Source organism: Parasteatoda tepidariorum, chromosome 3 (assembly GCF_982258835.1).
Source record: "Parasteatoda tepidariorum strain Cologne lab strain chromosome 3, Ptep-v5.0, whole genome shotgun sequence".
Lineage (NCBI taxonomy): Eukaryota > Metazoa > Arthropoda > Arachnida > Araneae > Theridiidae > Parasteatoda > Parasteatoda tepidariorum.
In genome coordinates this window covers 107,035,646-107,054,147 of record NC_141757.1, presented here as the reverse complement: position 1 = coordinate 107,054,147, position 18,502 = coordinate 107,035,646, and the positions used below count along the sequence as shown (strand labels likewise).

General features: G+C 28.2%; 1 protein-coding gene and 2 long non-coding RNA genes across 6 annotated transcripts in view; 2 read left to right on the top strand and 1 right to left on the bottom strand.

The window, feature by feature from the left end:
• LOC107453971 (TGF-beta receptor type-1) overlaps positions 1-18,502 on the bottom strand; it is a 755,412-nt gene that overhangs the window by 581,187 nt on the left and 155,723 nt on the right. The window lies entirely within an intron of this gene.
• Positions 10,466-11,852, top strand: LOC147814141 (uncharacterized). The gene is made up of 2 exons (XR_015432683.1): positions 10,466-10,660; positions 11,687-11,852. It is a non-coding gene; the product is annotated as an uncharacterized LOC147814141 (long non-coding RNA).
• On the top strand, positions 13,268-18,431 carry LOC147814140 (uncharacterized). The gene is made up of 2 exons (XR_015432682.1): positions 13,268-13,943; positions 18,283-18,431. It is a non-coding gene; the product is annotated as an uncharacterized LOC147814140 (long non-coding RNA).

Here is an 18,502-nt window from a genome sequence, read left to right as displayed (position 1 = left end):
AACTGCATTCAATGCAAGACACATGTGCAGAGTCATCGGTGCGAGTTTGGAGCATATAAAAAATTTTTGACCGAAAATAATATTATTTTTAAAGTGTTCTTAATATTAGATTATAATTTTTTCATTGCATTATCTGGTCTTCTTTGAATCTAACTGCAGCAACCACTGGCGCAAGCTAAGAAAAGACCATCGCTGTATAAGATTTCAGTAATCATCCGCGACTGAATATAGTTCCGATTAATTTCATTATCAAAATATACAACTATGTTTTCAAATAAAAAAATACTTTTAAAAGTTAGACAGAAATTTAATTTTTGCTATCTTCTACAATTTATGACATAGAATCAGGTTATAGACAGGTTATAGTTTGGTAGTCTTACTCGAATCCTAGACTTGGCGACATATTTCGATAAATAAGGAGAACATTCGTACTTGAAAAAGAAACAACTATACGACGTTGCAAGATCATTGGATAGCTAAAAAAGCGTGCATTTTATGCTAACATGTCCTTAACAAATCAAATGAGAGAAAAAGAATTTTTACTTTTGTTTCGTTCTGGAAGAAAATCGACTACAAGAAGCAATATTTATTATTCTTACGTCATTTTCTTTAAATGCGAACAGAAGGAATTATTTAATTATAATGCAACACTCTTAATTTTACGGAAAACAAAACAATATTTTTTATTCATTAAGTTTTTTCCCCTCATTTTACACAATTTAAGAAAGCAAGCAAAAAAAGAGAAAAAAATAGGTGTCCAACGTCATTTTAAGAGCTGACGATCTTGATAAACGTTTGTGCTGGGAACTTGGCACTCAATTTGCGTGCACTTGGATACAAACAGGCATTCTGCATAGGGATAATGTTTATTTCTTAACTCGCAACGGAGTAAAGCAATACTTTTATATTTGAGACCATAATTTTAAATAAATTAAAACCAATCCCTATTGATAATTTTATTAAATAAAATTTTTTGTATATGGTAATCTAAACTAAACTCAGTGGCGTGACAGCCCATAGAGGGCCAAGGCCTACTGTGCCCATCTCAGTTTTCTTGACCTTGGGCTCTGGTGTGCAGGAGCAGATGTTCCGGTCAGGTGGTCAGTCGAACGCGGAACCCCCAGTGTTTAGTTCCCAAGCATGCTTGGTACTCATTTATCGACCCACTGAAGGGATGAAAGGCTGAGTCAACCTTGCCCGGCCCCAGGATCGAACCAGGGACCTGTGGCACGACAGCGATATAGTAATATGGATAGTTAAAATAAAATACATCAATCTATTTATTACTGTGCATAATAAAAATACAGGGTGTTTAAAAATAAAGTTTTTCGACATGCATAACGGGTCGTGTGATAAGTAATATATAGTACTGGCACCTTACATGACGGTATTTCTTATAGTAAATTTTCAGGAGTAATTTATTGGTTACTAGGCATAAATTGGATTAATAAATCACAAGTAAAGCACATATTCTTTTTTCACAAACAATATAATTTCATTTTGCGTCTAAATGAGAATGCAAATTCTTGTAAAAAGACATTTGTCTTACATGCCATGTTAGAAGTATTTTCTTACTTATATCACACCTGAGTAAATACTAACTTGTTTCTACTAGACAAATATGCTTTTCTATTAAAAAGGTGGAATATATTCGCTTTCTTATACTATGACATAATACTGCGTCCTTGCAAAAGAAATTATTTCTAGTTTACTTGTTGACGCGAGAGTTTGTCAAAAAAGCGGAAATGGTCTTAATGCTTGGTTTATTTCAACCCATATATTTCAAAGCAATGAATAGAATATAGCGTGAGTTTAATACTAGGTTTTTGCTTGAAACGAAAATCGAAACTCTGTTAATTTTAAAGTCATTCACATAAGATGAAACACTATCTTGTGATGCCAAGCAGAAAGTGTTACAAGAATGAAGTTTTTCGGGTGTTATGGAGCTGTATCTTATAGAAAGAATTAAGAAATAAAGATTTATTAGAAAGTTGTTGGAACTAGGATTATTTTATATCCAACAAAATACCCTTACTTTTAACATCTAAGTAATTTTATATACAATTTAAGAGATATTTAAATGTTACACCTCACATTTACTTAACAAAAAAAGCAAACTGACAAATAAAAATATAAAACAATTTTAAATTTAATAATCATTGAACTGAAAGAAGATTTAAATGTTTATTGCTAAATGCGTAATTAAGACAGTATTATTACTAGTTTTCGAACCTCGCTTTGCTCAGACTAAAAACACGAAAATCATTCTTTACGTGATTTGTCAACGCAACAATCATTGAACGTTGTTTTTATTCTATTAATTCGTAACCATTAAGATTTGCCACAGTCATAATCCTAATACCTAACAGTTTTATAATCATCTTTGGCGATTTCAGTTTTGGGGTTTTTAAAAATACCTTATTACAGTCCTGTAATGAGCCTCAAAATATTTGTAATTTAACTTTTGATAGCCACACTGTATTATCTAAGAATATTTTGACAATTTAGAATTAGAACTCCTGGCTTTATGAATTTTATTGTAAATAGCTGTATCCCACGGCATTGTCCATGAAGTACTTTTATTTCAAGTTTAACCAATATATATATATATATTGGTTAACCAATTAATTATTGGTTATTAACCAATATATATATATATATATATATATATATATATATATATATATATATATATATATATATATATATTGGTTAAACTTGATATTGAACTTGATTGAAACTATTGGTATAACTCCACAGCCTTGAAATTTTGAACCCAATCCAGAAGACAAGGGAACTCCCGGATCAAGTATTGGGGAAAATGTACAATTGTGGAGGACTTTTTCATGGAACTTACCCACATTTGCAATCGATGATGAGTAAAACGTCGAAAACATAATCATATTTTTCGTATTTCTTATGTCCCACGGGTTGCCTGACAGCAAGAAGACTCTAACCCATGATAGGTCTACCACTGAGGATATTTTACGTCAGCACTGTGATCGGTGTGACTCGGGTGTGGAATTTGTATCGAACAGCCATCGCTGGGATTCAAACCCGAATCCATTGAGAGGGGAGCGCTCTCTCACCTAAACCTCCACGGCTCCGAGAGGCACTCTGAATATTTTTCCTTATTTGGTTAATAAAATTTTACAAAACTAATTAAATGAATGATTTATTTTACTAAACACCATATAGATCTATCTCAATAGCATATTTTCTTCACTTAGCAGTTTAAATGACTTTTCAACCTTAAGTATACTTATACAGTATTTCAAAAACTCTTCTGAATTACAGAAAAATAAAAATTTAAAAAAATATATATTATAAGAACTAAAATAAATTAACTTTTTCTTCTTTTATCTTTACTTTTACTTCCAATTTTTTAGAAATCAAAATAATGGAATCCATGAGACAGATTAATTTCAGAAGGAAAAAAGAACTTTCCCCTATCTGACAAGGACTTACAGCGGCTTTTTTGCGGCTGTGACAAATGATTACAAACTTTAAATTACAGACAGAGTCACGAGTTACACAAAAACTGCTTGGGAAGATACGATTAATACTTGTTAATTTATTTCTTAGTTTAAGATTCTCGATTACAATGAATCAACTTCAAAAATGGGGAAAATGGATTAAAAATGTGCAAATAAAAGGCGACTAATTCTTGTCTTTAAAGATAAAATCATATCTATCCTCTCGTTAGATGAAAGATGCATAAAAAATAGATTTTTAAAAATCCGATTGAATTTCTTTTTGACAATGACATTATTGAAATAAAATATTAAGCTAGTGAACTGTCCTAAGCATGAACTGTACAGTCCGCAAAAAAACAAAAACAAAAACGAATCACCCTGAATAACTTTCGTTCTAGATCGGATTTTCACGAACTAAGTGTCAATTTTAATGGTTCCTGGAGGTGACCTCAAATATGCTAATTAATTAGTGCTAACTATTAATTAATATACGAAATCAGACACAAAAACGTACTTTCTCTGAATAAACATATATATTTTTTTACATATTTGGAATCTAGACACTTGAAATAGGCGGGGTAGACAAAATTTAAAAAAAATTGGATCGTAAATTGGGTCGCAATAAAGGCTTATGTATTTGGCTTTAGTTCAGAAAACCGCCAAAAAAAGTCGCCTGCTCAAATGAATATTTTAAGATGACCCATTGACTAATTCAAAAGAGGAATGCTTAATTTTACTAGGTTGCTAGGCAACCATACTATGACTGTAAAAAAATTGAAATAATGTTTTGTGATTGCTCAGAGAGGTTTAATTCATTGTTAATAGAAAATATCTCGAAGTTTCTAGGCAATAGACAATTTTTAAGCTGATTTCTGTCTAAAAAGCAAAAAAAAAATTTTTTAATGTCCTTTGAAAAGAAAATTTGAATCGATTTATAAATTATTTATGATTTTCTAAGTTTTTGGAATTTAAATACATGAACTTTCTATCTGATATTGTTTAGATTATGCTATTTTTGCTAAATTTATTCGTGGATTTCATACTAAAATCAAATTAACATAACTTATTACAGCTATATACATAATTTTAGGGATGGTCATTTTTACAGCTTTAACCCCTTGGGGACGGGAGATTCATGAAAGCATTCGTACAAAATCAGAATCAGGATGTAAATAAATAAAAAACGGTAGCTTAAATGCAGGCGTTGCTAATTTCACAGACTTACTTTGCCTAAAATTTAATTATTGTTAGTTTAATCATATATATAATCAATGTTCGTTCAAAGTATAACTAAATAATTTTATTTTGAACTAAGTAATGACGAATTAAATAAATCAAACAATTATAACCCAGCCCACAAATAAACTGCTAAAGAATTACTTAGATTACCAGTTTTATCTTTTCACCCTGGTTGATACGGTTTTATGCTGTCCCATATTTGTGACAGTCGGCTCGAAAGGGTTAATCGAGTCTTCTAGGCAAGAAAGTTTGAAGGAAAAAAAAAGTGCTTGAAAAATAAAATGTAGATTGTATAGTAATTCTAATGCACATTCACAAGGTTTTCCGTAATTTACGATATTTCTTTTTTCTATAATTCAAGGAATTGCTGAACGTTTAGTGGCATTTTTAAGACATTGAAATATGTTATGTTTAAGAATAAGATATTGAAATAATATGTTGCATATTGTACGATTCGTTATTATAAAATCGCTTCATTCTGCTAGATATTTAGGTTACATGGTTTTCTTTGAATAAACATGATTAGCAAATAGCATCCTCGTGTTTCGATGCATTCTGAAACTTAGGTTCGCAAATTCACCATACAATGTCGCACAGCATATTCTTCAATTACGATATGCTACATTTACCACCAAATACTGCTACTATGATTATTTATGTTTTCTTATATAAATTTGATACTCTCCTTTTAAACAGAGCTAGTAAGATCCTTAAGATACTGAAAAGGGGCCCAAAAACTTAAGAGATAAAATGTTTAATTTCATTAACTCAAAATATTCTGTCTCAAAATTTTAAATTTTAAGTTAAATATAACTTTTACAATATTGATGCTCTTACATTTTTAAAGACCACACGAGTCCTGTTAAAATATTAAAATGCATATGTTTACTTTAACGAGTGTAAAATCCTTATCAAAATAATGATCAAGACCCAAATGTAAAACAGTATAATTGACGATAAAAACTCAACTGGTTGCAAGACATGTGAAAATGGAAGTAAAAGTCGACATGCTTCGAGTGTTCAAATATAATCGCCAATTCTCAAGACTTTTCAGGCTTCAATAACTTGTGACTTTCATTATTGGACGCTCAAAACATGTCAACTTTTATTATCATCGATTATTTTTTTAAATCAAGGAAGTTTTTATATTTTCGATTCAGTTTCTTGGGATTATCCATTTAGTTACACAACATATTAAATTATTTCACTCGATATTAAAATAAGTTTTGAAAAGGTATTTTTTGTTAATCGATGCCAAAGTTTATTCTACATATATTTTAGGGTATACTTTCGGAGTATTTTGATCGAGTTTATTTTTACACCCTTATTTGTTAAAATTATTCCCATGCAGCATGAAAGGGCAAATAAACGTTAAAAATCCGTTTGTCCGTTATAAGGTTTTGGTCTTACGTTAAAATTACGTTAATTTCACGTGATGATTTTCACCATTTCTTCATTCGTTAAAACGTATACGTTAAAATTACGTTAATTTCACGTGATGATTTTCACCATTTCTTCATTCGTTAAAACGTATACGTTAAAATTACGTTAATTTCACGTAATGATTTTCACCATTTCTTCATTCGTTAAAACGTATACGTTAAAATTACGTTAATTTCACGTAATGATTTTCACCATTTCTTCATTCGTTAAAACGTATACGTTAAAATTACGTTATTTTAACGTTATCAATTTTCCCTTTAAATATTTCGTTAAAAATACGTACTTAAAATACGTTATTTTAACGTGTACATTTTATCCATTTTTTGACCGTTTTTTAAAAACGTTTTATTAGCGAAAAATTGACGTTTTGTTGCATAGTTATATTTACGTAAATTTTTTGGGATTATAAACGTAAATTTAATTGTAAAAATGTTTCAAACAAAAAGGATGAACCTGTGAGAGCCCAAGAAAGATAATCTTTTACGTCTCTCTTGAATTCGAATAAACTGAACATAGCAGATTTTCATCACAATTCATATTTAATTTTTAATACTAATAATTATTTTTGTTTCATTAAACTGGTTATAAATATTTGCTTGTTGATAATATTGAGTCGACTCATTATCAGTAACTGACAAGGGAAATATGAGTTTTAATTCTTATATAACTAAACTATGATGAAGAAATTTTCCAAAATACTGAATAAAGTAAACATTTTCTACAACTTGACATGCAACGAACATACCGTAGAAACACATTATACTTAAATTTAAATTATCTCTGTCAAGAAAAGGAGTCGTGGTGTAGTGGTTACAGCGTTCGCCTCAAGGGTACGGTGTCCTAGGTTCGAGCCTACTCTAGAGTGGGGTGTTAATGTGCGAATACTAATAAATATTATTATTCAAAGATCTTAATTTAAAAAATTTATTTTTCTGTTATTATGTAAAAATTGATTCACTAATTTTTTTTATATTTCAATTATCGCTCACCATACTAGTTTATGAAAAATAATTTTAATATTATAATTATTATTTTCTACTTCAATCAACATGAAATAGAAACGATTATTTTTGGTTAATTTTGTTAACATTTATTTATTAATTTCTTACTTTGCAATAATCGCTTACCGTATATAAGTTTTTTCAAAATAATTGCTAAGAAATGAGTCTACTTTTAAATTCCATGTTCTTACTGCATGAAAGAGGCATTTACTTTATTTTAAAATACTGATTTAATTTTTTTTTCTTTCCAGAAACTTCATAAATTGTAAAAATAGAATTAAAGTATTTTGAAAAATTTATCAATCTTGATTCTTTAATGTATATAATATTTATTAATGAAAAGAATATACATATCAAAAGACAGGTAAAAAGATAATTCTCCTAATTAGTTTTCGTAATAAAATTTAGTGGGGGAAGTTTTAAAATATTGGTTGTTATTAAAAGACGTTTTTACACACAACAACGTTTTTACAAATTTATTAAATTTTGCTTTGAATCTTGAATTTTATAATCTGGAAATTGTTTAATTATAAAATCTCAATTGCAGTAAGTAAATTATTTATGAAAATCATATATAGTAAAAAATAATATAAATTTATTAAATATAAAAAAATAATATAAAATAGCATAAAATATAAATAATAATTGTAAGTTTTGTTGTAATGTCAGAAAAAAAATTTTTTTTATAAGAGCAAGTAATGATAATTCTTTATTTCTTTGCAAAATATTATTTATGAGTGAGTTTTTGTGTATGTGAAATTGAAGTACTTTTAAAAATAGTTAGAGAGTTCGGTTTTTTTTCTTCCGAACTGTCAGTTTTAGGCTTTCTTGCATTAAATAGTCTGTTTTTTTTTTAATTTTGTTTTTTTTTAATCATATCTGGCAATAATATTACATAACAGGGAATTTTAGTAAAATTTTCCTGGGGACACAATGCTTGGAAGGATTTAAATAGTTAATGAAGTTAAATAAATTGTTTTTAATTATTTAGATCATATAAATAAAAAAGAAAAGGATTTAAGTAAGGAAAAGAGAAAGTTCCTCAAAAATTGAAGTTAAGACCTAAATTTTGCAATAGTAATACATAGACCCTGAAAAAAAAAAAAAAAAAAAAAAAAAAACACATTTGAGGAAGAAAAAAAAAGGTCCCGCAGTGGACTGATCGTTAAGACACGGTTCCCAGCAGATCACCGAAGTCAAACATCACTGGCTGCGGCGGTCAGTGTGCAAGTGCCACTTGGATCAGTCTGCGTAGGGACCGAGGGTGTGCGGTATTGGTCCTCGTTAAACTGTGCTACCGTAAAGTGCTCGACTTCGCGCGCATGTCGTCGGGCTACCGAAGCGGGGGTGCCATCCCCTCCGCAGAGGATCAGAATTGTGATGGTATGTCTTCGGATCATCCTCCGGGATGTTTCCCATACCGTCGCCAATAACCCATTGTGCAGCTCTAGTGCGACGTAAATTAACAACAACGACAACAACAAGAAAGAGAAAAGAAGAGAGAAATTAAATATTTGCTTTTTCATATTTTGACATTAGTGCAACAAATTTTTTTCTTTGTTTTTTGACCAAGATTTTTCCATTTAAGCTTAGTTCTCGGTTAATAGGGGTTTTAAGGGCCATTCTAGTCCTTGACGGGGGCGGTGCTCGATCCTCGACACCACCGAGTACATGCGATATATGTGCTATTAAAATCTGTGGAATCGAGAGGCCTGTGGTCGATCACATTGCTGTGCCAAATGTACAGGGATCTGGAGAAAATTTCCTACCCCTTCAGATTTAAGTCTAAATGGATGATAAGCCTAATGTACAGCTCTAGTGCGACATAACTAAAACTCCTACCTTCATTAATTCGTTGACACATTATCTGTTTACACTGTGTTATCTGGGAATACAATTTCAACAAAATCGTTTTAATATATACATACATTGCTTTTAAAATGAAGAGAAATATCAGCAAGCGAAAAAACAGATTCATAAGAATTTACTTTTTTTTTTATTTATCTAAAGGACTGAAGAGAGAAACGGAACGCTTAACGAAAATGGATCCTTCCAGCTAAAATTAAATATAAAATTTTTAATATATTATATGAAAATAACTTGATCCACTGGAAATGTTAACAACCTGACACCCTCTTTTACCCTTATTGTTATAATCAAGTTTTCAAATCCATTATATTACCTCTTTTTTTTTCTTTTCTCCAAATGAAATCGTGATTTAAAATGTGCTTTTTATTTAAATGTGTATTTTTTTTATGTAATAAATATTTTATGAATTTTTTCAAACTATTATTTTTAACACGGTCATCACCAACAACTAAAAATGATACCTAAATCATGAGACCATGCCTTTATGCATGCCAATTAATGTATGTAAAATCTTCACCCACGCAGACCAGAAAAACAAAAAATAAGCACGAAATTTGAGAAATAACATGTAATCATGATATAATAATTAAAATTAACCAGAGATAAATAAATGTACATGTTGATCCCATATTATGTTAATCGATAAAACTTTTACATTGGTGGATGTAGTTAGATTAAATCTTTTTGATTTGATGGAAGACCTAACGTAAAATGTATTCTACAATATCTTTCTTACTCTCATTTCGGATTAAATGGATATCCTACAATTTATGATTCATTGATCAGCCTATATGATGCACAAAAAAATCAATGTATATTGTTAGTTTTACAGTTTTAAAATATAACATAATTAATGGCTCATTTAGTTAAATTACTATAGTACGATCCTCTAATTCCTAACGATTGGAAATGAAGTTCCTGGTTAGAGGAAGCAAAAAAGTGTAAAGTTTTAAAATAAATAATCACGTATTTTAAATAATCTTGTCTGTCTTCCGAATCAGTGATCTTAATTTATAATATTTATTCATGTTTATCTTTTAATAATAAATTATTGTTAATAATAATTTTACATTTCCAGAGCATAAAACAGCAATTTTTATGAATTCATAAAAATTATAAAAAGCATTAAAATCGAGTTTTTTTATGTACAAGCTATTCAAATAATATTATACTAGTTAAAATAAAATACTGTTATATCTCTGTAATGAAAATAACATTACATAACAATATAATTCCATTTTTCTTTAAGTCATGAGGTAAAATAGTAATAATTTTTTAAAAAAGGCTTGACAGTTTTATTTAACTTTTTTAAAAATATTATATGAAAGTTATTCTACAATGTAACATTTTATTCCAGGTTTAATTAGAATAATAATAAGAAAAATAAGAAGAAAAATCAAAAATAGAGAAAAAAATTGATTCACAGTATAGATTCAAAGTAACTCTCCACATTGCTTTCAGTTATTTGAGTTTTTGTTTTACAAGTGGATTAAACGATACTGAGTTTCAACTTTTCACTCCTTTTCCGTGGAAACAAGTTCTACACAAGGATTGCTACCCCTACACTAGACGACACTACTTGCATTTATTTACAGTTTTGCACGCGTGTGTTTATATACGCCGAATTCAATGGTAAGTTCTTTTATTCCTTACTTTAATTATTACTATTTAGACTGTTAATTCATTATAATGCTTCACTATCAAAAAGAGTAAATAATTATTGTAGTTAATTCTACTTGAAATAAACACAAATATTCTAAGCCTATCATTTGCGAAGTTTAACAAACTATGACAAAACGTAACGATTTGGGAAAAAAGCAAGAGAATTTGTTGAATCTCATTTCCTGTGCATAAAATGTAAAGAAACGAAATACAGACCCGTTATATACGATTGTTATGCAGTTAAGATATTTTTAATAAAATCATGAATTTTTGGAAAGTTTTCTGATGGCACCTAAGCTTAATCAAGGAATATTAATCTAAAATGCTGAGTTAAACTAGTTGCGATCTTATGTAAAAAAAAAATTCTATTTTAAAGCTTTAATTATCAAAATTATTAAATTAATGCTGCATTATTTTATTCACCTGACAAATTTTGTTGCTATAATAAATAACAATTAACAAAAAGTAACAATTATAAGCATTATTCTGAAGATAATACTTAAATGTTATTAATCATGGTTGACTTTACACACCAAAATATGAGTAGAGGGGATATTTTCCTTCTGTGATTTGCTGCGCCTACTATTGTGGATTTCAAACTTGCATACATTTATAAAAGAAAACTTGTAGAGGTTTGCCAGGGGGTAGTGGCTACAAGATGTACCCTTTTGAATTTCTTCCCATGTTTTGTTTTCAGTGTGATGATAGTCACTGGAAGTTACCAAGACCTGTTGATTATTCTACCACAGGTGATGATAAACAAATTTTCCGGAGTAGAAAAGAATTTAAGCTAGATTTATAATGCAAATTTTTCTGTTTCACTAATTTTAGGGGATATTTCCGTATATTAATCTGTCACACTAACTACAATAGCCAAGCTACCAAAAAGATATAAACTTAAAATTTTTTTTAAAAAAAACATGATTGTTTGCCAAATGATTACGAGTTATATCTTTCGAGTCCGTCCCTTTCTGTGATTTTTTTACTTTCTTTCAGTTTCTCCGATACCAGAAGTTGCCAAGACGTGCTGATTATTCTGCCATTGTTCATTTTATAGAGATCTCCCCAGATTTTATGAATCAAATAAAAGGGGATGTTTCCCTATTTGAACTAGATTGTGCCAACTAAAAATGTTGAAACAAAAAAAAAAAAAAAAGATTTTGTACTTTGCAAAAATTTAAAAAGAAGTATGTAGAAGTTTTCCTGAGGGTTGCTTCAACTTATATTCTCTGAGTTACTCCCATTCTGAGATATTTTCTTAATTTTTCGTGGACCACTGGAAGTTTATAAATATTTAGCCATAGGTAACAACATAGAAATACTCATTAAAATTTTAATTCTCTATTAGGGTTACTTCTGTATTGTGAGCAGTTATGCCAACTGCTATTGTCCAGGCACCAAATAGATTTCTAACTGCTAACTTTTTAAAAGAATATGTAAAGGTGTGAGAAAGGTAGCTACGAGTTATACTCTTCAAGTTGATATCCGTTAGTTAATTTTTTTTAGTTCCTCCTAGTTGCTGCGTGGAAGTTGCTTAGAAGATATAGTGATTATTCACCGGCAGATCATGATACGGGCATTTTTCTTACTGTTTTGCCTACTCAGTACGAGATGGCAATTTTATTAGCAAATGAGACGAGACAAGTTTTATGTGTGAAACAGTCCTATCATATTGTTATTAATTTGAGCTGTCTTATCTACTTACCTACTATTGTCTTATAAAGTATAAAAACTATTAGTTGTTGCATTTTTAAAAAAGTAGAGTAGTGGCATTTTCTTACACGCTTGATAAATATAGGGTAAATTTTACAAGAGTCTATAGCAGATGGTTCTTCAACCAAAATGTCGTGGAAGTATCATCTTAACAAGCTATTGCAAGAGAAAATCTCACATGGACAAAATAGTTTTTTGACTATTTATTTTGCAACATGATATCTTTAAAAAAAAAAGAGAAAAAAAACACCGTTGAACATTTACTGGAAATTTTTCTTCTTATTTTTGAAACAGTTTTTGAAATTTATCAGCTAAAACGATATGGAAAATAATTGCAGTAATTTTCAATATTAAATTATCTTTAGAATTATTTTTATTCAAGCTTTTATTTAAATTTACATTGCTGTTTAAAACTTTTTTAATTCTTTTATAGTCATTGTATTCTAAAAATATGCCTAGGCAGGGGTCTGTCAAGGCCAAATTTACTACCGTTTAGCGGTACCTTCACAAATTAAACTTTAGAAAAAACAGTAGTTTCACAAAATACTTTTTTTTATAATTTTATTTTTGTATTCCTTAAGAAACGATAAATCCATATTTTTGTGTTGATTTTTTAATGTAGTTTTTAATTTTTCACAAATTATGTCTAAATTTTCATAAAATAGGTACCTCTCAGAAAAACCTAGACAGACCCTTGCTAGGTGAAAAAGTTCAATTGAAATTTTTATTGCTAAATTTTTCTTTTAAACAATTTTTGTCTTAGTTTTTACCTAGCTTTTTACATTTCTAAAAAACTTTGTTTGTATTAACTGTATGACACAGTAATTAAGAATGTTTCTATTGACCTTATTCTTATCTGAAAAATATGATAATTGGGAAGACTGAGATGTAAAGCTGTAAAATTTTATTTTGAGAATTAAAATAGATTTTTCTGTTTTACATTTGTATATAATCTTTTGTTTTTGTTAGTGTTTTTAAGATAACAAAACATTTTAATAACATATTTCTAATAGATTATATTTTAGTTAATGTTGCTTTATGGATACTGCTTTACAGAAAATATTATTCTTAGCATGGAAGTTTTGTTGTAACAATTATGATATTTTTTTTTCTCTTTCTATTTTACTTCATAACTTTATTAAGTATTTCTGGTTTAATTTTTTGTTTTCCCTTTAGCCCATTCCACTAATATAGATAAGCATGGAGTAATTTCCAATTATAAATAAACTTATTTATTCGTAAAAAATATTTATTAATGAATTTTTTTTAAAAAAAATATTGCTATAAAAATATATTCTGCATTTCACCATTTTTTTTAGCTAACATTCTGCCAAACCATTACTCCTTACTTCTCTAGTTCTGACTAATAAATTTGCCCGTATAAAAATATGTTTGAATAATTTCTATGTTTTTAAACGTATTAACTGAATGAATTTTCTTTTTCATAATCTATTGATGTACTTCTGAGGAAGATCTTTGAAAAGGATCTAGCTTTGAGAATGAACCTCCATCAAGTCTCATTTGAAAGTACCTGAATTAAGTATGTCTAAAGAAATAACTGTATTTGAATTGTTTCCTTTTTTCTTGTACTTAAAAATGGGTAAAAAAAATTCGTGAAATTATAAACATGAACAAATCAATTGTTAAAAATTATTTCCGATTACTTTTGCTGATATTAAAAATAGTAATTAAACATTGTTTACATAGGCTGCCCATGCTTCAATAACAACAAATAAAAGTACTCAAAAATTTGTCTCTTAAAATTAATTATCATATATTGTAAATATATTTTCCATGTACTGTAGAATCCTAATTATTTGATGCACAATCATCAGCCTTTGCACTATTCAACTAATTTATAATAGAAGTTTCTGGTGTAAGTTTCATCGTTAATATCAAGTAGAATGGTAAACTGTTACTGTTTTTACCACCACTATTTTTGCTGTTCCAATGTTTTATTTCACTGGCACTTAAAAAAAAAAAAAGTGTTTTATCTGCATTGAATTAGTCTTTTTATTCATAGTCCTCCATAAGTTCAAACAAATTCTGAAACTTCTATTTTGCTTTTAACAATTCTTCAACGATTATGCAGATTGATGAATCCCTCAAAGGCTGAGGCTACTCAAACCAAACATTTGGCAAACATTAAAATGAATTATAAAATGAATAAACAACATCAATTGGAAATTCTCGGGGAATTAAGATTGATACATATTGCTCAGTATTTCAAATGTCCATGGCAGAATCGCAGCTACACGGCGACATTGTTGCAGAATTTTACAGATCTCTTGCAGAAAGATTTTTCTCTTGAAAGGAAGAAAATATTACTTTTCTTTTTTACAGAAATATTTGAACATGCAATATTTGAATCATGCATTTAGATAATCAGTTTTTGACATGCTCAATTTTCACCGACGTAATGTTTTGATAGTATTTTCGGCAGTTATTGATATTGATTTTCATTTGGTTCTTAACCATCTTGATATATTTAAACAATATGGAAAACTCGAATCGTGCATTTGAGTATCTCTTTTTTAAGGCTATCTTTTTCTTTTTTTTTTAAATTCTATCGAATTTTTAGAAGTTATAGATGCTGATTTCGTCTTAAATTTTAAATCCGATATTTTTTATACGATATTATTTATTGCAACCTAATTTCAAAGTGTAACACGCTTTTGAGGAGTCCAATTTACGTAATTACATCATATATTTTTTTGGGGGGGGGGGGGAAATTGCTACTACGGATTTCATGATATTTAATATTTTTTTATTGTGATGATTATTTACAAAATGCGAAGAAGCTTATAAAGTGTGTGTCTTCCCACCAACAAAATGTGAGAATATAACCCATAATATCAAAAAAAAAAATTTCGTGTTAAATTAAGAAAATTATTATTATTATTTTTTGTTGACACAGCGTATTTGCCATTTTAAATTAGCAACATATATGTTTGTTTGTATTAAAAGTATTTTGCAATTAGATATTAGTGCTGGAGAGTTTAGTCGCAGATAGCTCAAAAACATTCTGCCACAAGATTTCAAATTATCCTTGTTTTAATTAAACTAAGCCAATTGTATATATGTTTATATATATATATATATATATATATATATATATATATATATATATATATATATATATATATATATATTGTAGATCTGCAGTTTTCTACAATTCCGCATATTAGAAATTGAACTTTCAATATTGTTAACTTTAATCAATGATTTTATATCTATGACTGTACCATAGCTGCCAATTGTTCAGAATTTTTCGGGTTTGTTCCTAATTTTTATATCAAATCTAAAAATCTGATATTTTTATAAAAAATCTGAATTTTCCTAAAATTTCAGTATTTTTGCTTTTAAATCAAACCTAGTTCTTATCGCCACAAGCTTCCTGTGATCATTGTGCAGAATTAATTTTTAGTAGCTTTTTATTGGAAAATGGACTATTCCAATAGCTGTTGCTGATCATTTCACTAAATTGAATCTTAAACAACTTATTATTTTTGAAAAAATGCATTGCAGTATTTAAACACATGCATCAGAAATATTTGCTTATGTCGTATATTATTATTTACCTGTCTTTTATAATTTGGAGAATAATAATTATGTATTAAAAAGTAATGGTTGTTTTTAAACTATTATACCGGTATTCCTAATTATAAAATATTAATATTATAAATTTCCCTCAAAGGATAGTGTTTATAGTTTCGTTTTACTAATTTACTTAAGATATTTTAATATTTGTCAATTAATGTTAATATTTAAAAGTTAAATTTTTGTCTTACTCTCATAATTGGTGCGTAATTTTGTGGCATATAGTGTTCCTAATTTTTGATTCCTAAGGTTGACAGCTATGCTATACATATGATATTTTCTATTTATATGATATATCTGTCTATGATATTATCACCTTATTTTTATAAATTTTTTTTTCAATAACTTCTGCACTATATTATTATGCTTACATTAAATGAAAAAATTTTTGATTTCATACTGTTTGAAGACATCTTTTATTTAAATATCTTATTTTTCCAAGTGAATGTTTTTGTGTCTATTATTTGGTCTTGAAGTATTAATGATTAAAATGCTTTAAAACACGATTCATTGTGTATATCAAGGTTGCAAAAAATGCTTACTTTTCTCTAAAAGAGTTAGACTGACTAGTTTTTATTAATTTATTATATTTTCTTGCATTTTACTGTATACATTTAGCATACTTATGTTCCAACTTTTTATTTAAACAAAAACTATTAAGTAAAATTTATGTTAAATGTCTAATATTGCAGAAAACTTATGTATCTTGTAAATTAAGTAGTTCATGCAATGGAAATTATCACTACTACAAACTATATGAATTACAGTTTGACAAAAAAATATATATTTGTTTTCACATCTTTAAATAAGTAAAAAAAAATTTTTGATATATTTTGCTCATATATATATATATATATATATATATATATATATATATATGCAGCATTAAAAAAGATAATTTCTAATTAGTTCCAAGCATAAAATTATTATTTTTTGAAACAATTTTAAGTTTAAAGCTGTTCCTCCGAATTGTTTTTATAGTCCAAAATTGCTATACTGCATTACTCCAAACATTCTGTCATGTTGCTACATTTAACTAACACTAACTGTTTTTTTTTTTTTTTTGAAATTTTTTTATCCAGTCCTTTTAAAGTGGTTTAAACAAATAAAGTTTTTACTACCCCCAAGCAACCTGATAGTAACACACTTGGGTCAAGGAACACAAAACCTATTTTTCCCACCCTGGAATTTAATGCCCCACCATTACTAAGAATTCCGTTGTGGAAATGAATTTCTAAATCACCTAACAGCTTTCTAATGTATTTTGGAGTAAAGTGTTACGTTTTAGCAGCGATTTTCCAGAAATTAAAGAATTTTCAAAATAACCATATTTTTTGTTTAAAAAAGCTTTAACAGAGGCAATTGTAAAATGTAATTCTTCACTTGAACTAAATAATATATAGTTTAACAAATTACTGAATTTGTTAAAATTACTCCTTTTGTATATTAAAGATACTGTTAGTGTTAAAAGGCATAGTATTTTTACTGTTTTAATAAATGAGAAATTAAAAATTACGTAACTGAAACTAATCGAATTGTGTTTCTGAACTACAAAGTTCTTGCAAAATATTCTGAAGAGGAATAAAAATTGCACCCAAGGAGCAATAAGAAAATGAAAAGAATGAGAGAGAAAAATAAAATTCTGATGATAAGTAAATAAACAGAAAGTATAGGGCAGCTTTTAGGAGTACTTTACCTGACAACGGGTGCATGTCGTGGCAAGTATTGCGGTTACGAGAAAAAGTAATTTCAAATGGGGGTGTTTTGTGAATAGTTTTGTCTTGATTTTAGGTCAGCGTGGGTAAACCAATTGACACCTTTATTCCTTCATTGTGCTCTTACTTGTTACCAAAGCAGCCGACAGCACCAGACTAAAAGTCTGGAGGAGTTCTCCTCAAAGCCACACGAAAAATAATTTAATGTTTTGTTTATAACTTACTGCTGGCTTCATTGTAAGATTTAGTTAGGATAAAAAAATTATGAAATATTCTAATTCAGATTTGTGCTGTATATGTATATAATTTTGTCATGTAATATGTGACTAAAATTTGTAAAATAGATTTTCTTATATCTAAGTATTTGGATGTACTCAATCGATATATACTTAGTAGAAATTCCATGCAAATCATGTTTTAATATTTTTTTAAAAAATTTTATTTAGCTGTATTTTATCTATTCAGTATTGCTTCGTTTTAGAAATCTACTGTTGGTTGTAACAATTTAATATTATTGTCCGGTATATTTTTTTTCATATGCTAAAATATTTATTTGTTTTCCAGGAACATTGCAGTGAAGAGGTGATAGTAACAGCGGGGTGGAAGAAGTTATGAATGTTTCAGATCTGTAGCGATGTGTTATAATTGTAAATCTATATATTGTAAATATATTGTATGATAGTTGTAAAATAAATAAAACTTAATAAATCTTATTTGATTTAATGTTTTTTTCTGTATTTAAAATTATTTAGTTAACTGCTCTTCTGGATTAAAAATTGTAATT